The 17576-nt window shown below is 38.0% G+C and overlaps 1 long non-coding RNA gene across 2 annotated transcripts in view; it reads right to left on the reverse strand.

The window, feature by feature from the left end:
* LOC123390418 overlaps positions 1–17576 on the reverse strand; it is a 296802-nt gene that overhangs the window by 29089 nt on the left and 250137 nt on the right. The window contains exons 2-4 of one of the 2 annotated variants that reach the window (XR_006604988.1): positions 14779–14852; positions 3406–3561; positions 2438–2604 (exon numbers count right to left, since the gene is read on the reverse strand). This is a non-coding gene — a long non-coding RNA (uncharacterized LOC123390418). Of the gene's footprint in view, positions 1–2437; positions 2605–3405; positions 3562–14778; positions 14853–17576 lie in introns of those variants that run through there. The other variant, XR_006604989.1, reaches the window with a different exon arrangement.

Raw genomic sequence — 17576 nt, forward strand, 5'->3', positions numbered from 1 at the left:
GGAGAATCGTAATATACCCATTATACAATAACATAAATAATATTTTTTAGTAAAAATAACTAGATTTCCAAATGAAAAAAAAAAAAAATAGAGAAGTGTATTCTATTACATTCTTGGAAACCTCTTCAGTACCTTTACTAAATAGAAGACAGCTATATTCACAAATCTGCATTCCATCTGTTGTGATATCACACTTTATGTAGCCTCTGGAAAAATTTTATTGTGTATCCACAAGAGAGTAAAACTGGTAAAGGCAAATAACATCTTAGTAATACTATAAAAATAGTTTTGACCTCACAAAACCCTGAAAGGGTCTCAGAATACCCCTAGACACTTTAAGAAACACTGCCTTAAGATGGTTAATGTGATCGCTCAATGGCACTGCAAAATGTGCAAAGGTAAAACGCTTGCTGCCTATAATGTCTTCAATTTTGCTTTACTTTTGTTCTGAAAACTTTTATTAGGTCAACTCATCGTGCTCTGATTGAAAAGTATTCAGTGCCTCAATCAGGGGATAAACTTGCCGGCTGGTTTTTCCAGAAATGATCTGTGAAGAATGTCTCCATTATCTTAAAAAATAGTATTGTTTTCTCCTTCTGGTGTGCCTTTTCAGCTTTCTCAGGGAACCCATCTGTCATTTTCTGATCAGCAACTGAATAGGCACATTTGCTTTCACGTCCTCTTAAATCCACGTGTGCTATCCATCAGGACCCTACATCTCATAGCATGAGGGTCGTTATCCTTAGCATACTCTTTCTTCCTACCTGTGGGGCTTATTATCTTACGCTTTCTTGAATAGCACTTCGGTTTAAATCCCTTTATCAATAGGACTCATGGATTCTCTGAAATGGTGTGAAGATACTCCTTTCCATTTTCTAATTAAAATATTCAAATCAACAAATAATCATTGAATAGCTACCATATACAAAAGACTCCTAGTACATACACAAGATTCTACATTTATTCAAATAAAGTTAAAACTCTAGATTCTTCACAATGATTGAAAAGTTATTAAAACAAACAATATATTGGAGTAGAAAATAAGATATAAAAAGTCAGAGGACCAAAATAAAAATGTTTTGAGTCCCTTTCCCTCTTTTGAACCCCAGTTTTCCAACCTGTAAAATAGGACTAACAGAGAGGTCTCAGAACTGTGGGAATTCTTCTCTCTGTGGGTCAGGCCAGGAAGTATAGACCTCCTCCTTACTCCTCCCTGGCTTCCAGTAAGCTGCATAGTTATGGGAGTCCTGGGACCAATTACCTTGGTGATAGTGGGACAAAGTGGGACCCTTCAGAACCAGGACTCTGATCAAGAACTTCAGGATCACTTCTCTTGCCCCCGTGCCCCTGCAGGACATTCTTGGTACTGCAGGGACAGAACTAGGGTGGTACATACAGAAAACCACCAATAGTGGAGATCCGCTCAGGTATGGAGAAGGAGCCTGGAAATGGCATTCTACCAATGTGAGTGAGACTCAGAGGCTGGAGGTACAGGTCCATCTCCTTCCATGCCTCTGCAGGTGGTTGTCATCAGTCATTTTGCCCCTGCTCTCAGATCCCCTGGCTTCTTTGTCTTTGTACCCAGCTTCATCATTGTCTTTGGGGGTCAGCACCCTGATGTCATGCATGATGTCTGCCAGGAGTTGCTGGCAAGCTTGTATCTTGAGACACTGAGTTGCATCATGGGAGATAGTCTTGGCATAGACCTTACCCTGTCTTGAAGCAACTAATACAATAGGTGAGGAAGTTACCTTGCAAATGCCTATTGTGCCAGCAAGACTTCCAAGCAGCTGATGTCCTCCAAGTTGAAGGGCCTTGGTGTTCAGCAACTTCCCTTCCCACAGTAGGCTCTCCCTCTTAGGGATCTGAATTTAAATCCCCACTCTGTCATTCCTGGCCCTGTGGTCTTACACAAATCTCTTAACTCTCTGAGTGATATAATACTAGGCACACAGTAAGTACTCAATATGTTAGCTTACTATTGCTATTAGTATTATTATTACTGTTTTTATATTTTCATTTATTAATGGTGTGACCTTCATCAAATAAATGTTCTAAGCCAAATTTTCCTCAAAATGGAGGTAACTGCACCAGTTCTCCCAGTAGGGATGTGAGAATTAAATAGCAAGACAACCCATAAAGGTTAGCTTCTTTTTCTTTTCATCCCTACTTTGTAGCCATGCGCTTTCCACAGGTTACTTCACTTCTGAGACCTCAGTTTCCTCATCTGCAAAATAGGGGTAAATAGTATCTACTTTCCTAGAACTGTGAGCATTCATTGAGATGATGGTTGATATATAGTAACTATCAAGAATGTTATCTTAATATTATTATTCCTGTTGTTGTTATTATTTGCCCTCCTTCACAGTTCTGTGACCTTGAACAAGTTCCTTAGACTCTCTGAGTCTCAGCTTCCTCAGGGGATAAGATGGGGGAAATCAACCCCTCTTCTAGCTTTGCTGCAAAGAAGAAGCGGCTATATCAGTGATCTGTTCTTACCAGCTGTTTCCCGGCTCTGTGACTGCAGGCCAAGTCCCTTTCCCTCTCTTTACCTCAGTATCGTCAACTGCCCTGTGAATCCAGCACTCTCCATCTTATCCAAAGCTGTGGGATAAAGAGAAAACACTCTTAGCCTGGTGCCTGACTAGGAATGGCATGGATGGTGTTGGAGTTGTGGTAACTTCTGGGACTCAATGACAAGAGGGAACTTGAACCTGTCTGTAGAGAGCTTCAGAACAGTCCTGGACTGGCAGCCCCACCCAGAAGTCCTACAGCAGCAACACAAACTGCTTGGTGGGGCAGTGCATGGGGATAGTGTGTAGGCAGCTTACTCTACAACTGTGGGGGACATGATGTGAGGTCACTTTCATAGAGAAACACACACTCCACCTCTGCCTAAAAGACTCAGAACTCACTGGAAGGAAATATATGACCCAGTCCTCCTCCAAAAACCCTTTGATGGCCTACTCAGGGGATATCCAGACCTTATAGACTATATAGAATAATGAGATGGAAACTCAAGCAGCCAGACTTTAAATCAAGGCTCCTTCACTGATCGGCTCTGTGGATGAACAGGTGTTTGCCTTGGTTTTACTATCAATTAATTATTCCTTTATACTCCATTTTCCTCAACTAAAAGAAGAATATGCTACCTTTCACACTCATTGACCTCTATCATTCCATGATACAAGTGAGTTTGATTAAGCTATGTGTTAGGAAATCTCTTGATGTATGTTTATTTCACCATCTGTATCACATACCCTGTGGAACCCCTACAAATATTAATGATGATTTCACTGTCAATCATCATCTGAAACTCAGAATAAATTCTAGACCAATATTGTAACAGGGGCCCCTGAGTGAAAGAGAAAAATAACCAAGGCATCCCATAAAATAGCTACTCACTTTTATTCCTTTAAAGTGGTAAAAGTTGTTGGTTAGAAACCTCTTCTGAAACTTCCCACTACAGGAGCCAGAGTCAAGATGGCGGAGGAGTAGCAGACTGAGACAACATCAGGTGGCAGAAGTTCAGCTACATAGTTATCAAACCGTTTCAAACACCTACAAACCCAACAGGAGATCAAATCAAAGAAGAGCAGCAATTTTAGAAACAGAAAATTGACCACTTTCTGAAAGGTAGGATGTGCGGAGAAGTGAATCTGAAGCAACAGGAAGATAGACCACCGCGGGAGGGGCCGGCTCCCAGCAAAGGCGGAGCAACAGAGTATGAAATTTGAACTTTTAAAAGTCTCTTCCACTGAGGGACATAGCTCCAAAGGCCAAGGGGGGGGTGAAGCCCTCACAGGGACAGCGTGGTCTCAGGTCCTACAGGGTCACAGAAGGATCAGGGATGTCTGAGTGCAACAGAGCTCGCAGGTATCAGAGTGGGGAAGCTGGCTACAGAGAAGGAGCCGAGGAGCGAGCTCTTAGCTCTGGGTTACCCTAAACTGTGATCCATGGCAGTCAGACCACTGCTCTTTGAGCAGGTGGCAGATCTAAAGAAACCCACAAGTGGCAGGTCCAGGGAAACGCACCTTCCTTCTCTGGAGGCAGGAATCTGCTGGGTTTGGCAACTCCAAATGGGGCTGTGTGCCAGAGACAGAAATGCTCAGTCACAGGCCAGGTGAGCTCAGAGTACAGCTGAAGACCAGGAGTGATTGAGTGCTTTTCTACAAGGGTACACTGAGGAGTGGGGCCAGAGATTGGGAGGCCGCCATTTTCATTCCCATCCTCTACAGCTCTACAGAAAGCGTTCAGGGAACAAAAGCTCCCGAGAGCAAACCCAAGCAGATTACTTAGCCCAGGCCCTGGCAAGGGCAGTGTAATTCTGCCTCGAGCAAAGACATTTGGGAATCACTACAACAGGCCTCTCCCCAGAAGATCAGCAAGAAATCCAGCCAAGACCAAGCTCACTGATCAAGAAGAACAGCGGACAGTGGAATTCCAGAGGAGGAGAAAGCAAAGTATGGAATTCATGGCTTTCTCCCCCTGATTCTTTAGTCTTGCAAAGTTAATTAATTAAAAATTTTTTTCTTATTCTAATTTTTTTAACTTTTCTTCTTTCTTCTTTTAATGTTTTTTAACTAGTTTATCTTAACAATACCTTTCTTAAAAAAAATCTTTTTAAACCTTCATTGTTATAGTCATATTTTGTCCTTCATCGTACCTAACTTTATTTTTTGTATACATATAGGGTTTTTTCTTCTAAAAAATTCTTGGGATACAATTTCTTCTAATAGATCAAAATATACCCTAAATCTAGCACAGGGCTTTGTTCTAGTCTCCAGTCTAAGCAAATTCCCTCCACTTTCTTTTTCCAACCAACTTATCAATTCTGTTTTTAGAATTTTTAAAAATTTTCATCTTTACAGTCATAGTCCATCCCTTCATCGTGTTTACCCTTATTTTTGTATATATCTAAGTTTTTCTTTCTTTAAAATTTTGGAAGGTAGTTTCTTTTAAGAAGTCAAAATATACCCAAAATCAAGTGCATGGATCTGTTCTATTCACCAGTATATATACTTTTTAAATTTTTTTTATTTTTTTAAACTTCTTTTTATCCCCTTTCTTTCCCTCAAATTTGGGGTTTCTTCTGATTCTGTTAGTGTACATTTTTCTGGGGTCTTTCCCACCCTTTTAGTATTTTATTCTCTTGTTCATATATTCTTATCTGGATAAAATGACAAGGTGGAAAAACTCACCACAAAAAGAAAAGAAAAAGAGGCAGTACCAAAGGCTAGGGAACTAATCAATAAGAACATTGGTAATATGTCAGATCTCGAATTCAGAATGATGATATTCAAGGTGCTAGCTGAGCTTCAAAAAGGCATGGAAGATATTAGAGAAGCCATGTCTGGAGAAATAAAAGCCCTTTCTGGAGAAATAAAAGAACTAAAATCTAACCAAGCTGAAAAAAAAAAAAAAAGCTATTAATGAGGTGCAATAAAAAAAAATGGAGGCTCTTAAAAAAATGGAGGCTCTTAACTGCTAGGATAAATGAGGCAGAAGAGAGAATTAGTGATATAGAAGACCAAATGATAGAGAATAAAGAAGATGAGCAAAAGAGAGACAAACAACTACTGGACCACAAGGGGAGAATTCGAGAGATCAGTCATACAATAAGATGAAACAATATTAGAATAATATTAATAATAATATTAAGATTCCACAAGAAGAAGAAGGGTGGGGGGCAGAAGGTATATTGGAGAGAATTATTGTAGAGAATTTCCCCAAATGGCAAAGGGAATAAAAAAGCAGGAGGCACAAAGAACCCTCCTCAAAATCAATAAAAATAGGCCCCGTCATCTCATAATAAAACTTGTAAGTCTTAGTGACAAAGAGAAAATCCCAAAAGCAGCTAGGACAAGAAATCTATAACATACAATGGTAAAAATATTAGATTGGCAGCAGACTTATCCACAGAGACCTGGCAGGCCAGAAAGAACTGGCATGATATATTCAGAACACTAAATGAGAAAAACATGCAGCCAAGAACACTATATTCAGTTAGGCTGTCATTGAAAATAGGAGAGATATAAAGGTTCCAGGACAAACAAAAACTAAAAGAATTTGTAAACACCAAACCAGCTCTACAGGAAATATTGAAAGGGCTCCTCTAAGCAAAAAGAGAGCCTAAAAGTAGTAGACCAGAAAGGAACAGAGACAATATACAGTGACAGTTACCTTACAAGCAATACAATGGCACTAAATTCATATCTTTCAATAGTTTCCCTGAGTAAATGGGCTAAATGCCCAATCAAAAGACACAGGATATCAGAATGGATAAAACAAAATCCATCAATATGCTGTCTACAAGAAACTCATTTTAGACCCAAAGACACCTCCAGATTTAAAGTGAGGGGCTGGAAAACAATTTACCATGCTAATGGACATCAAAAGAAACCTGGGGTGGCAATCCTTATATCAGATCAATTAGATTGTAAGCCAAAGACTATAACAAGAGATGAGGAAGGACATTATATCATACTCAAAGGGTCTGTCCAACAAGAAGATCTAACAATTTTAAATATCTATGCCCCTACATGGGAGCAGCCAACTATATAAACCAATTAATAACAAAATCAAAGAAACACATTGACAATAATACAGTAATACTAGGGGACTTTAACAACCCCCTCCCTGAAATGGACAGGTCATCCAAGCAAAAGATCAACAAGGAAATAAAGGCCTTAAATGATACACTGGACCAGATGGACATCACAAATATATTCAGAACATTCCATCCCAAAGCAACAGAATACACATTCTTCTCTAGTGCACATGGATCATTCTCCAGAATAGATCAGATCCTCAGTCACAATTCAGGTCTCAACTGGTACCAAAAGACTAAGATCATTCCCGCATATTTTCAGACCACAATGCTCTGAAGCTAGAACTCAATCACAAGAGGAAAGTTGGAATGAAACTTCCCAATATAATCTGAAACGGCCCCCATACATGAAGTGTAGGGAGAAACCTAAGAGGCAGATGAATCCAGATTGGTGGATAGCCAGTTTAGTAATGAAGGGAACTGATAGATGAGGCTTGACTTGGGCAGCCTCAAAACAGTGGACTTCACTCACCAGCCAACTCCTAGAGATTTATATAGAGGCCCTAACCGGGTTTAGCCACATACCCAGTCCAGATAGCCTCAACACATTCCTATCTCAAGGCTGAATGCTTGGAGCAACCTCCAGGAGCAGGGAAAGCAAGCAGAACACGCATTCTAAGGCAGGTGAGGTGGTTCAGAGTCTCCAATTGCCCAGATCCAGCTTACAGGTCGACTGGCAGTTATATCTTCTTGATAATCTCCCCCAACAGAAGTAAACTGAACAGTTAGATCATTAGTAAAATACTTTAAATATTAACAACCATATAAAATATGGTTGATCCCTGACAACCTGAGGTTCTCTCACTGCTATCTCCAAATACCATAAGAGAGATTTTCAGATGACGGGGGGAAAAGCTTGAATTTTGAAATGCATGACTATTGAGTCCCTTATCTCAAATTTTAGGTTTCAACCAACCTAGGCCTTGTATTGAATCATTTAAAAAAATCGGTTGAAGCGGAGGAAAATGCTGGCAATGGAAACCTTAAGAATCTAAGACTCAGCTTGTAACCATGGATTCATTACCAAGGTCTAAAAGCATACCATTAAGCATTAGAGATAAGGAAAACAAACATGAAAGAACCTAATCCAAAAGTTCACTAGATCTCAGTCTTTAGAATCAGAAAGACACAAATTTGACTCACACTTCTGTCATTCAGAAGTCAAGTTATTATATTAACAATAACTAGTCAAGTTATTGAAACTTGATAAGCATCAGTATCCTCATCTGCATAGAGTCATCCCCATGTTCAGTATGGTTGAAATGACAAAGTGCTTATACCTGGCATACATTAGGAATTCACAATAATTGCCTGACAACATCTTTCTTTTGATTAAATTATAAGGTTGATATGGATTTGAGGTCTAAATTATATGAACAGGCAATTACAAAATACCCACACTTCCTGGAATATATATTCCGGCATATTCATTTTACTGTGATTCACTGTAATCACTGCAGACAAAGCTGGATCGTTCAAATAAGGAGACAAATAAGAAGATAGTCAAAGCTCTGCCTTCTACTTTGCTGACTGAACTGGTTTCACGTAAAAGAAAGGGGACCTTGAAACACTCTTTTGTTACAATATTACCCAAAAGATTTAGAAACATGATTTTTAAAAGGTAAAGTTAATATAAACTGAACATAATTTTTAGCCAGCTTTACAAAGTAAGTTCTTGAGAAAAAAGTCACAACTAAATGTCTGTAATAGTAATCTCAATAGTAATAATAATAATACTTTTGCCTGTGGTGTCATTTACTGTCCTAACAAAACAGTACCTAAGTTCATGCTGGAGAAGCAAAGTGTACTGCTAACAAGACTGGATTAGGCACACAAATGAGAACGCAGCACCTTTTGAGTCCTTTTGAAAGGGAAAATGAATAAGGACTGACAGCTTTTATCAAAATGATTGAGAATGATTTCAGAAGAATTGAAGAAAAAGGTGCAATGATCTACAGCTTACTACGGTGGCTCATACAGGCAGACGTAAGTGTGGGTAAGGCAAGTGTGAACAGAAGGTATATCTTCAATGGGGTTGTCAAAATGCATAAGGTGTATTTTTACATTAGGAACAATCTCATATCTGAATAGAAAATAAATCCAAAGGAATGAACTTAGTAAGTAGATCAAGAAAAAAAAAATCTAAATTTCAAATATGTGAAAACCTGGAGAAGTCTGCACATGAAGCATAACAGGAAATTCCCAAATAAAAAATAAAATAGATTTGACTATTCCCCTATACCTAATTAAACACAATAATCAATTAATCTTTACCAACTGCCCATTACACACACACAGTTACAATAAAATCCCCACTGTGATAATTCCCCTGAGCAAATGCTTCTATAATGAAAACTAACATATCTCTAAGTCTACATTTACAGATACAGAAATTATTCTGATAATATCTCTATCTGGTATGCTATATAATTTATATGCTATTTTCAAGCTGTCACATACTTGTCTCTAAGCACTTCCATATTCACATTTATAGAAGTAGAAATTGTTTTGTTAATATCTGTAGCTGGTAAATATTCCTATGTCATTTTCCAGTCTTAAGTATATCTTACAAATGAGGCAATGCCCAGGAAAGCTTTACTGAACTTATTACATTTTGCCCACGAAGGTGGCCCATCCCCCCAAAAAGTCATTTGGGGAGTGGTGACAAGGTGTGACTGCGTTCGTTGTTTGACTTAAATCAAATCATTTCTGACACAGTTCAAATCCTTAGGAACCTATCTATGGCCAATTCAAACAAATAAACACTCGAATAAGAAAAGTAGAATGAAGTCCTGCTGTCATACATTTCACTTAATAGTTGCTTTCCTGATATATCCGAGAGGAGTATTTGAAAGGACAGTATGTATTTTCCTGTGATGTCAAAATGTCAATTCAAAATCCATCTGTTTTAGCAGAAAAATAATACTTTGTCATAAATGCGAGCTAACAGCCAGTACTCCACCTGGCACCCAGAGGAGATTGAGAAAATCCTCTATTGTCCTAGCACAATGTTAGTTATTATTTATAAGGTCTTACAGAAAAAAATAGTTGCTTGACATTCATATAGTTTTCTTAGGAGAAATGTTCCCTCTCCTCAACAGTATTTAAAACATACCTAGGCAGCCAGAACTATGGTTATTTATCTTGATATTGAATTATTTTCCAAAAGCTTGTCATTTTTAAAGAAGAGATGCTAAATATTGATAAGGATTGGTTAGTTCCACAGCTTCCACACCAAGAAGCATAGAGAAAACCAGGAATAAAATAAAACTTTTCTCCCACTGTGCTGTAAATACATTTCATTTAAACCTGGTGTGAATTCCCCTCAAGTCTAGAGTCCTTAGAATTTTAAGACTGGAAGCATATCCAAGCTAAGATTGCCAAATTAGTACCAATTTAGTGCAATTTAAAATTGTGTAATTTTGTATAAGAGAATACAAGCTGAGACTCTTATTTTGTCTAGTGACATGTATGGCTGTTTCCATGGTCTTTATTGCTTCACTATTGATGGTATAACAAACATCTTTTTAAAAAATATTATGCACCTTTCTGGCTAACATGGGGAAAAAAATACCTATAAGAGGCCATTATCAGTCTGATGGGTATTCATCTTTCAAAACATCCCACAAAATTTAAGAAGCTAGCCAAGGAGACCAACTCTCTGTTCATAAATAGAAGTGTTACATTCTAGCCATAACATAATACATAAGATATGATATAGGTATGACCAACGATTCTTTTAAGAACAAGTTTTACTAATAAACATAAAATAATATATAGTAAAAAAGCCTGGGACAGTAGGAGATGGGGTAATGATTTCTTAAACAAGTTGATATTCTTGAATTTCATTTGAGTATCTTCGAGGGTTAGAGAAAATTTTCTCCCATCTTCTTCCCACGGTATAACAAAACACCTTCAGTTCTAGTTCAACAATATCTGGAAAATGCAGATGCGTCAATCCCTATATATTCATGTGTAAAATGAGAGTATTGGATCATACCATTCATTCATACACTTGCTCACTCCTCAAGTATTAATGTGTAAGTAAACACATCGGGCCCGTGCTATACCCTGGGACTACATCCGAGAAGAAAACAGGCATGGTCTCTGAGGCACTGAAGTCCACAGACCGTGAGGGAAGACTTATGTTATCCATAGCAACAACAAATACATATTTCAAATGTGATAAGTACTATAAAGAAGCAATGCCAGGTGATATGGGAGCATTTAACAAGGAAACTTGACTTGCACCTGCGGTTGGAGGGGAGAATTTTCCAAGCAGGGAGAATTACATCTGAAAAGGCACTGGGGTGGGGGAAGTGCAGTCAGGTTTGAAAAACGAAAAGAATATATAGTTGGAACAAAGAGAGTGACAGGAAAAAGATGGGGCTAAAGGGCAAGATCCTATAGGTCTCCCAGCGACATAAAGGATTTAGAGCTTTATGCAGAAAATGAGGAAAAAGTATTCAAAGATTGTAAGAAGAGTAATGACAAAACCTGATTATCCTTGAGGTTGATCCCTACTCTGAATTTCAATAGGAATGTGTTTTTTTTTCCTACTAATTAAAATTGAAGTAAGTAGGTCTAGCATTATTATTATCATTGTCTTACTATAGATATTATGAATTGACCTAGGCACAGAGCTCAGGTTAATAAATTGTAACTTCATTATTATGTTGCTAAACTTAATTTAGCTCACTTAGCCTCAATTCCCCAATTCCCAGGGATGAGATGGTAACTCAGTCTTCACAATTCAAGTTAAACACAATCACTTCTAGTTTGAGTCTTGAACTCCGTTTAGTATACAACTTCGTCAAAGAGCGGTCACGCCTTAGGATTCTTCCACAACTTCCATTCCATTCTGACCTTCCCTTCCTTTCTTTCTTGAGGTAATCTCTCTTCTCAAAGGCTGGCTGTATGGTTGGGGATTTGGTCCAGGGCTCCATTCTCAATGTTGTATGTAACACATCTCTTCTAGTCTCCTCATGAGTTGCTGTTATTTTCTGCCGATAGCCTCGATCCAGCCCAAGCATGTATACACTCATCATGCTGACCTAGGCTTCTTTGTTCTCAGATATCCCTCCCCATCTTAAGAGGACAGGACTTTGAGACAGTCCAGCAGGTATATTAGAGGTGCTCTTCTCAGCCTCTGCCGCTCTCTCTTTAACAATACACTAAACACAAGTCTTCCAAAGAGGTTTGTATTTCTCACCAACTATATTCTGTGAAGCTGGTCACATGTGTCTTCTATTCCCAGATTCTCCTAAACATATCTGTGTATATATAAACTGCCCAGCCCCACTCCTCACCCCCACCACCCAGATCACAATTCCAGGCAGCCTCCGAGTTCTAGTCACATTCCCTCTGATCTTCTCTCAACCAGTGATCAAAACTGGCTCCATGTGAATGGGGACAATGCTTTCATGGCATTCATACAGTCTTCCCTAGTGTGCAGTTTGCTGTGTCAACTCTGAGCCCTGAGTTCCCTAGGTTTTGCTCTTGATATTCAGAGTCCCTCTTTCGGAATTCAAACAAAACTATTGTCTCTGACTAAAGTCTACCCATTCCAGCTCAAAAAGAGGTTCAACTTTCAAACTTTTGACTTCATAGCAGATTTACAAACGTCTACCTATGAGCTCAAAAGTCAAAAATTTGACTCTTTATTCCCTTTAGATTATTGTGCATGCTTGTTTCAGTGGGTAGTATGCCTCAGCCTCCTGATCAAGCTCTACTGGGAGAAAGGTTCCAGGATGCAAAGGAAAAAGAACTATGTAAAAGGGAAACTATCTCTGGTATTCTTTCAAAATGTTAACCCAATAATAAATGAGGGACTAAAATAAAATAATAGGGGCACCTGGGTGGCTCAGAGATTAAGCATCTGCCTTCCCCTTCAGTCATGATCTCCAAGTCCTGGGATAGAGTCCCATGTCAGGCTCCCTCCTCAGTGGGGAGTCCTTCTCCCTCTCTTTCTGCCTCTCTCCTTGTGCGATCTCTCCCTTTGTCTCTCTCAAATGAATAAATAAAATCTTCAAAAAAAAAATAGGATCCAAGATTGAAAACATAGCCATCCATGTTAATTTGCAAAGGAATGGAAATAAAGCATTTCAGATTTTGTTTCTAAGATGACACTTACTTTTTGATAAGCTTCTCCTCATAAATTTACAACAAAATAAAAAATGTGGCTTCACTATTGACATTTGTCAGGAAATCTAAAAGAAGTCTTACATAAAACAAGGAATATCCTGAGATATAGGATTTGTTCTCTCAGGTTGATAGAATGTCATTAGAATGTCTTTCCTCATAGTTCTGGAACTGAAAGCAACCAGATCCCAGTAAGGACAAAGGCACATTTTCCCCTAATTTGAGGCATTTCCATTTAAAATAGAGTAACTGCCAATGTGTTGACTCAGGCTTTCCTATTCAAACTGTAGTACCTGAACCACAAGCAAAGGCCTCAACTGAGAGCTTGTTGGAAATGCAAAATATCAGGTCCCTCCCCAAATCTAATGAATCACAATCTGCATTTTAATAGAATGGGTCCCCATGATGTGTCTATACAAAATCTAAGAAGCCTGAGGTCTAAAAAAGGGGGGGGATATTTTACTAAAGATAGAGGTAACCAATGTAGTAATTAAGAGCTTCTTTCTGAAAATAAAAGGTAATCTTAATATTATGTGAATAACATTCAATGCTGAGATATATAGTCACCTAACAAGGTACATTAACGTTGCTCATGAGCCAAGCACAATATATGAGTAACCCCAAACTGTCCATTCTTTCTATGCTGGTATGAATTACCCCAAGTCCACTGGCAAAAATAGAGTTTAGGGAGTTTCACTAAGTACAATCACTAGTACTCACTCTGTCTGCTCTAAGTTATTCTGCTGTAGCCTGAAATAAAGTTGGAATCTTTAAGTATTTCTCAGTGAGAATTCCCCCATGATTTCGTGTGTGTGTATGTGTAAAGCTGTGGTTGTAAAGCTAACTGAAAAGCGGGATAGCGTAGAGTGATACAAAAACAACATCAAAGAAATGTCGTTTTCAAGTCTTTTAAAAATTTCATTGGAACAGTTCCTACATTAAATGAAGTCATGTTGATGAATATGACATATTTGAACATAATCCTATTTTCAGTTGCTCCATCAAAAATCTGAAACTATGTGTGACATGTTTTTTAGTAGTCACAATAAAAGCTTACTGTGATCATTTTCCATCATAACTACTCCCTGATGCATCAACGGATAACCAGGTCCCCAGAACTGAAGTGAGACTTGGAGTTAAGTAATCATTCAGTAACGCCTAGTGCAAGGTATGGTCTTGGCCCTTGCGGATGCTTATAAATGTTTATTGATGATAATTGTCTTATAAAGCCACCACTATTTGTTATGAATTACCCAGATTGCCTTTTTGGAATTGTGAATGTTCTCTAAATAACTCTACGCTTCATTCTGATTCTTCAGCCCTGGCATGGATGTCTATCTTGAATAAGTTCTTCCAAAAACGCCTTGGAATACCCAGTTTTGAAAACTTAGCATGCCGTTCCTCTTTCAGCCTTCTAATTTTGTCTATTAAAGTGTCTATTAAAGAATATTGATGAATTACGAAGATTAAACTTCAAAATTCATTCTAAATTATTTCTCAGGCAGAAGGAATGACTTGTTCCAGACCATCTGTAATCTCTTAGCTCTTCTGGCCCACAGCACATAGTGGTGAGGCAGCTGCTTGTGTTGGAAATATCATAGATGTCAGTTCTACCACTGCTTTCATGAAGTTTACTGATCTAGAAAGAATTACAGCAGTATCTACTGGCTACTCAAGATTAACTGTGTTTCATTCAAGTAATATACTAGGTGCTTTTCATTTTGTTATCTTGCTTAATCTTAAAAACATCCTATGGGGTAGGTGCTATTATCATCATTATTCATATTTTACAAGTGAAGAAACTAGGGACTTACGCCAAATAGCCAGTAAGTATTATAACCAGGATTCAAGGCCAAGTTGTCCTGCTCCAGGCCTCCTCTCCTTTGAGATTTTCATTACCATGAGCTTTGCTTAATATAGTTCCCTATCTTAAGCTACCCCATCCAAAGGTGAATAACACTATTCAGGTGAATATAATTAACCTTTAAATTCTTAAAATAGAAACCTACAAACACATATATACTCACAAATACAGGCTTGAAATAGAGCTGTTTCTGAGTCATAAATGCGATACATGAAGTGACATATACCTGGTACAAACCTATAAAATGTAAATGAAATGAGAATTACTATGCCATTCCTGCTGAATAATATCCAGTCTCACAGACATCAATGCAAATAGCTAAATGTACGGGAGAAGAGAATTTGTATTCTCTAAATAGAGCCTACATGTGCATTACAATTTGCATATACAAATGGACCTACACATATGTACCTCTACAGTTAATACACACAAAGGACCATTTTTACTTAAGAAAATCCCGAGGACTTTCTGAAATCAGAAGTCCACTTCAGGAATTTGTTCATTCCGTGTGCATGGACATCATTACAGGCTGAAAGCTTATTAACTATAATCAAGAAGGTCCTTTTGGAATTATCTTCCTTAGCCTACTTCCAGGGGAAATCATTTGTAGGTTTCTTCAGGGCAATGGTTATCAACCAAGTGCTCAGGCTCATTTTCAAATATTCCAGACCAAATTTACTGTAATAATGATAACTGCTCTTTCCGTATCCTGATCTTTTTAACTGTTATACATCTTTTCATCTATTTCCATTTCCCTTAGGTAAAGTACAGACTAAGAAATCATCATACCCATTTTTCAATACTATACATCATCAGAAACAATTTTGATAATCATATTATTAGTGTGCATAACCCTATCCTTCACAACTCTACTAAAAGAGTCACCTAAATGTCCTGTTCTTGTTCGCACGCTCTATTTATAACTACAAATGTCAAAGATTCTAAATGAAGTGTATGAGCCTTGATTGATGAAGAGAAATGGCTCTCTTTTCTGGCAAGTAAAAAACAGTTAATAAAATCCTAGCACCTGCTTAAAATTGATCTTTAAATTCTTCAGAATTGTTCCTTAGTTAATTCAGGTGACACACATTTGTATCCCTGTTCAGGAATAGTTTTTTAATGCATGATTATTTGGGAGAGATTATTAGATTTATTACCTTTGCTAATGAACACTTAGATAAAAGAGGTATTCTCAAGATAAGTATTCTTATGACATGAACTCTGATTACCATATATTAATTTTCATTTCAAGTTAGAATTATATAAAGAGTGAACCCAGTGGCTTTTACATATAGAAAATGGGACCTCTCCAAAGTACACTCTGCTATAATTCTCAAGGGTCCCCTGTCACATTTGTAATGTAGCATATCAGTAGAACTAGAATTCATCATCGTGAAAGCAATTCCAGAGGTTTAAAGAAGCAGTGGATACACCCTAACCACAGTGTTAATCTCAGAGCTTTAAAATACTGTGTTAGCCCTGTTTCAGTGGGACTGGGGGGACTGGCTTTAAGAATGGTCACTGAAGGGGCGCCTGGGTGGCTCAGTGGGTTAAGCCACTGCCTTCGGCTCAGGTCATGATCTCAGAGTCCTGGGATCGAGTCCCGCATCGGGCTCTCTGCTCAGCAGAGAGCCTGCTTCCCTCTCTCTCTCTCTGCCTGCCTCTCCATCTACTTGTGATTTCTCTCTGTCAAATAAATAAATAAAATCTTTAAAGAAAAAAAAAAAAGAATGGTCACTGAATTGGCTGAGATGCCCCTTCCCATATATTCTATACCCAAAAGTCTCTCACTTATCTGCCCCTTTTTCACAGCAGCATTTAACACAGAGTCAAATGTAACAGAGAATGCAATTCCTTAGTAACTGCAGGTGCATCTACATCTCCAATATTTGAGACAATGTCACAACATCTCGGTACCAAACAGTGCCACCAGGGCCACGGAACTCACATTCTCTGCAGGGTATGTCCGTGTCCTGAGAAGTCTTAGGCTGATAAATATATCATGAAGCCACAGTAACTAGAATTTTAAGAAAAAATTGATTTTGTCTATTCACTGGAATTGAGCAGGAAATAAAAAATTAATGGCCTTCATGATATCTAAGAGTAGAGGTGCCTTATGAGGCCAGTATCACCCCGATACCAAAACCAGATAAAGATAGTACCAAAAAAGAGAGAGAGAGAGAGAGAACCATAGGCCATTACCTCTCATGAATATAGATACAAAAATCCTCAACAAAATATTAGCAAATTGAATCCAAGAATATATTAAAAAATCATATATCACAATCAAGTGGGATTTATTCCACAATGCAAGGGTGATTTAATATTCACAAAACAATCAACATGATTCATCATGTCAGTAAGAGAAAGGATAAAAACCATATGATCATTTCAATAGATGCAGACAAAAGCATTTGACAAAGTGTAACATACATTCATGATAAAAATCCTCTGCAAAGTAGGTCTGGAGGGAACATATCTTAACATAATAAAAGCGTTATGTGGAAAAACCCACAGGTAACATCATCCTCAATGGGGAAAAAAAGAGAGCTTCCCCCTTAAGGTCAAGAACAAGACAAGGATGTCCACTCTCACCATTTTATTCAATATAGTACTGGAAGTCCTAGCCACAGCAATCAGCAACATAAAGATGTGAAAAATATTCAGATTAGTAAGGAACAAGTAAAACTCTATTTGCAGATGATACAATACTGTATTTAGAAAACCCTGAAGATTCCACCAAAAAACTACAAGAAATGATAAATGAATTCTACAGTCACAGGATGCAAAATCAATGTATAGAAAGCTGTGGCATTCCTATACACTAATAATGAAGCAACAACAAGTGAAATTCTAAGTGGCTCATTCAGTTAAAGTGTCTGACTCTATTCATCCTTGACAGTAATTGGTATCATCAGGATAAACATTTCATTACTTTTTCTGACTTAAAATTGATCCCAC

Source organism: Mustela putorius, unplaced genomic scaffold, assembly GCF_011764305.1.
Source record: "Mustela putorius furo isolate JIRA1106 unplaced genomic scaffold, ASM1176430v1.1 tig00537350_pilon_pilon_pilon, whole genome shotgun sequence".
NCBI classification, from domain to species: Eukaryota; Metazoa; Chordata; class Mammalia; order Carnivora; family Mustelidae; genus Mustela; species Mustela putorius.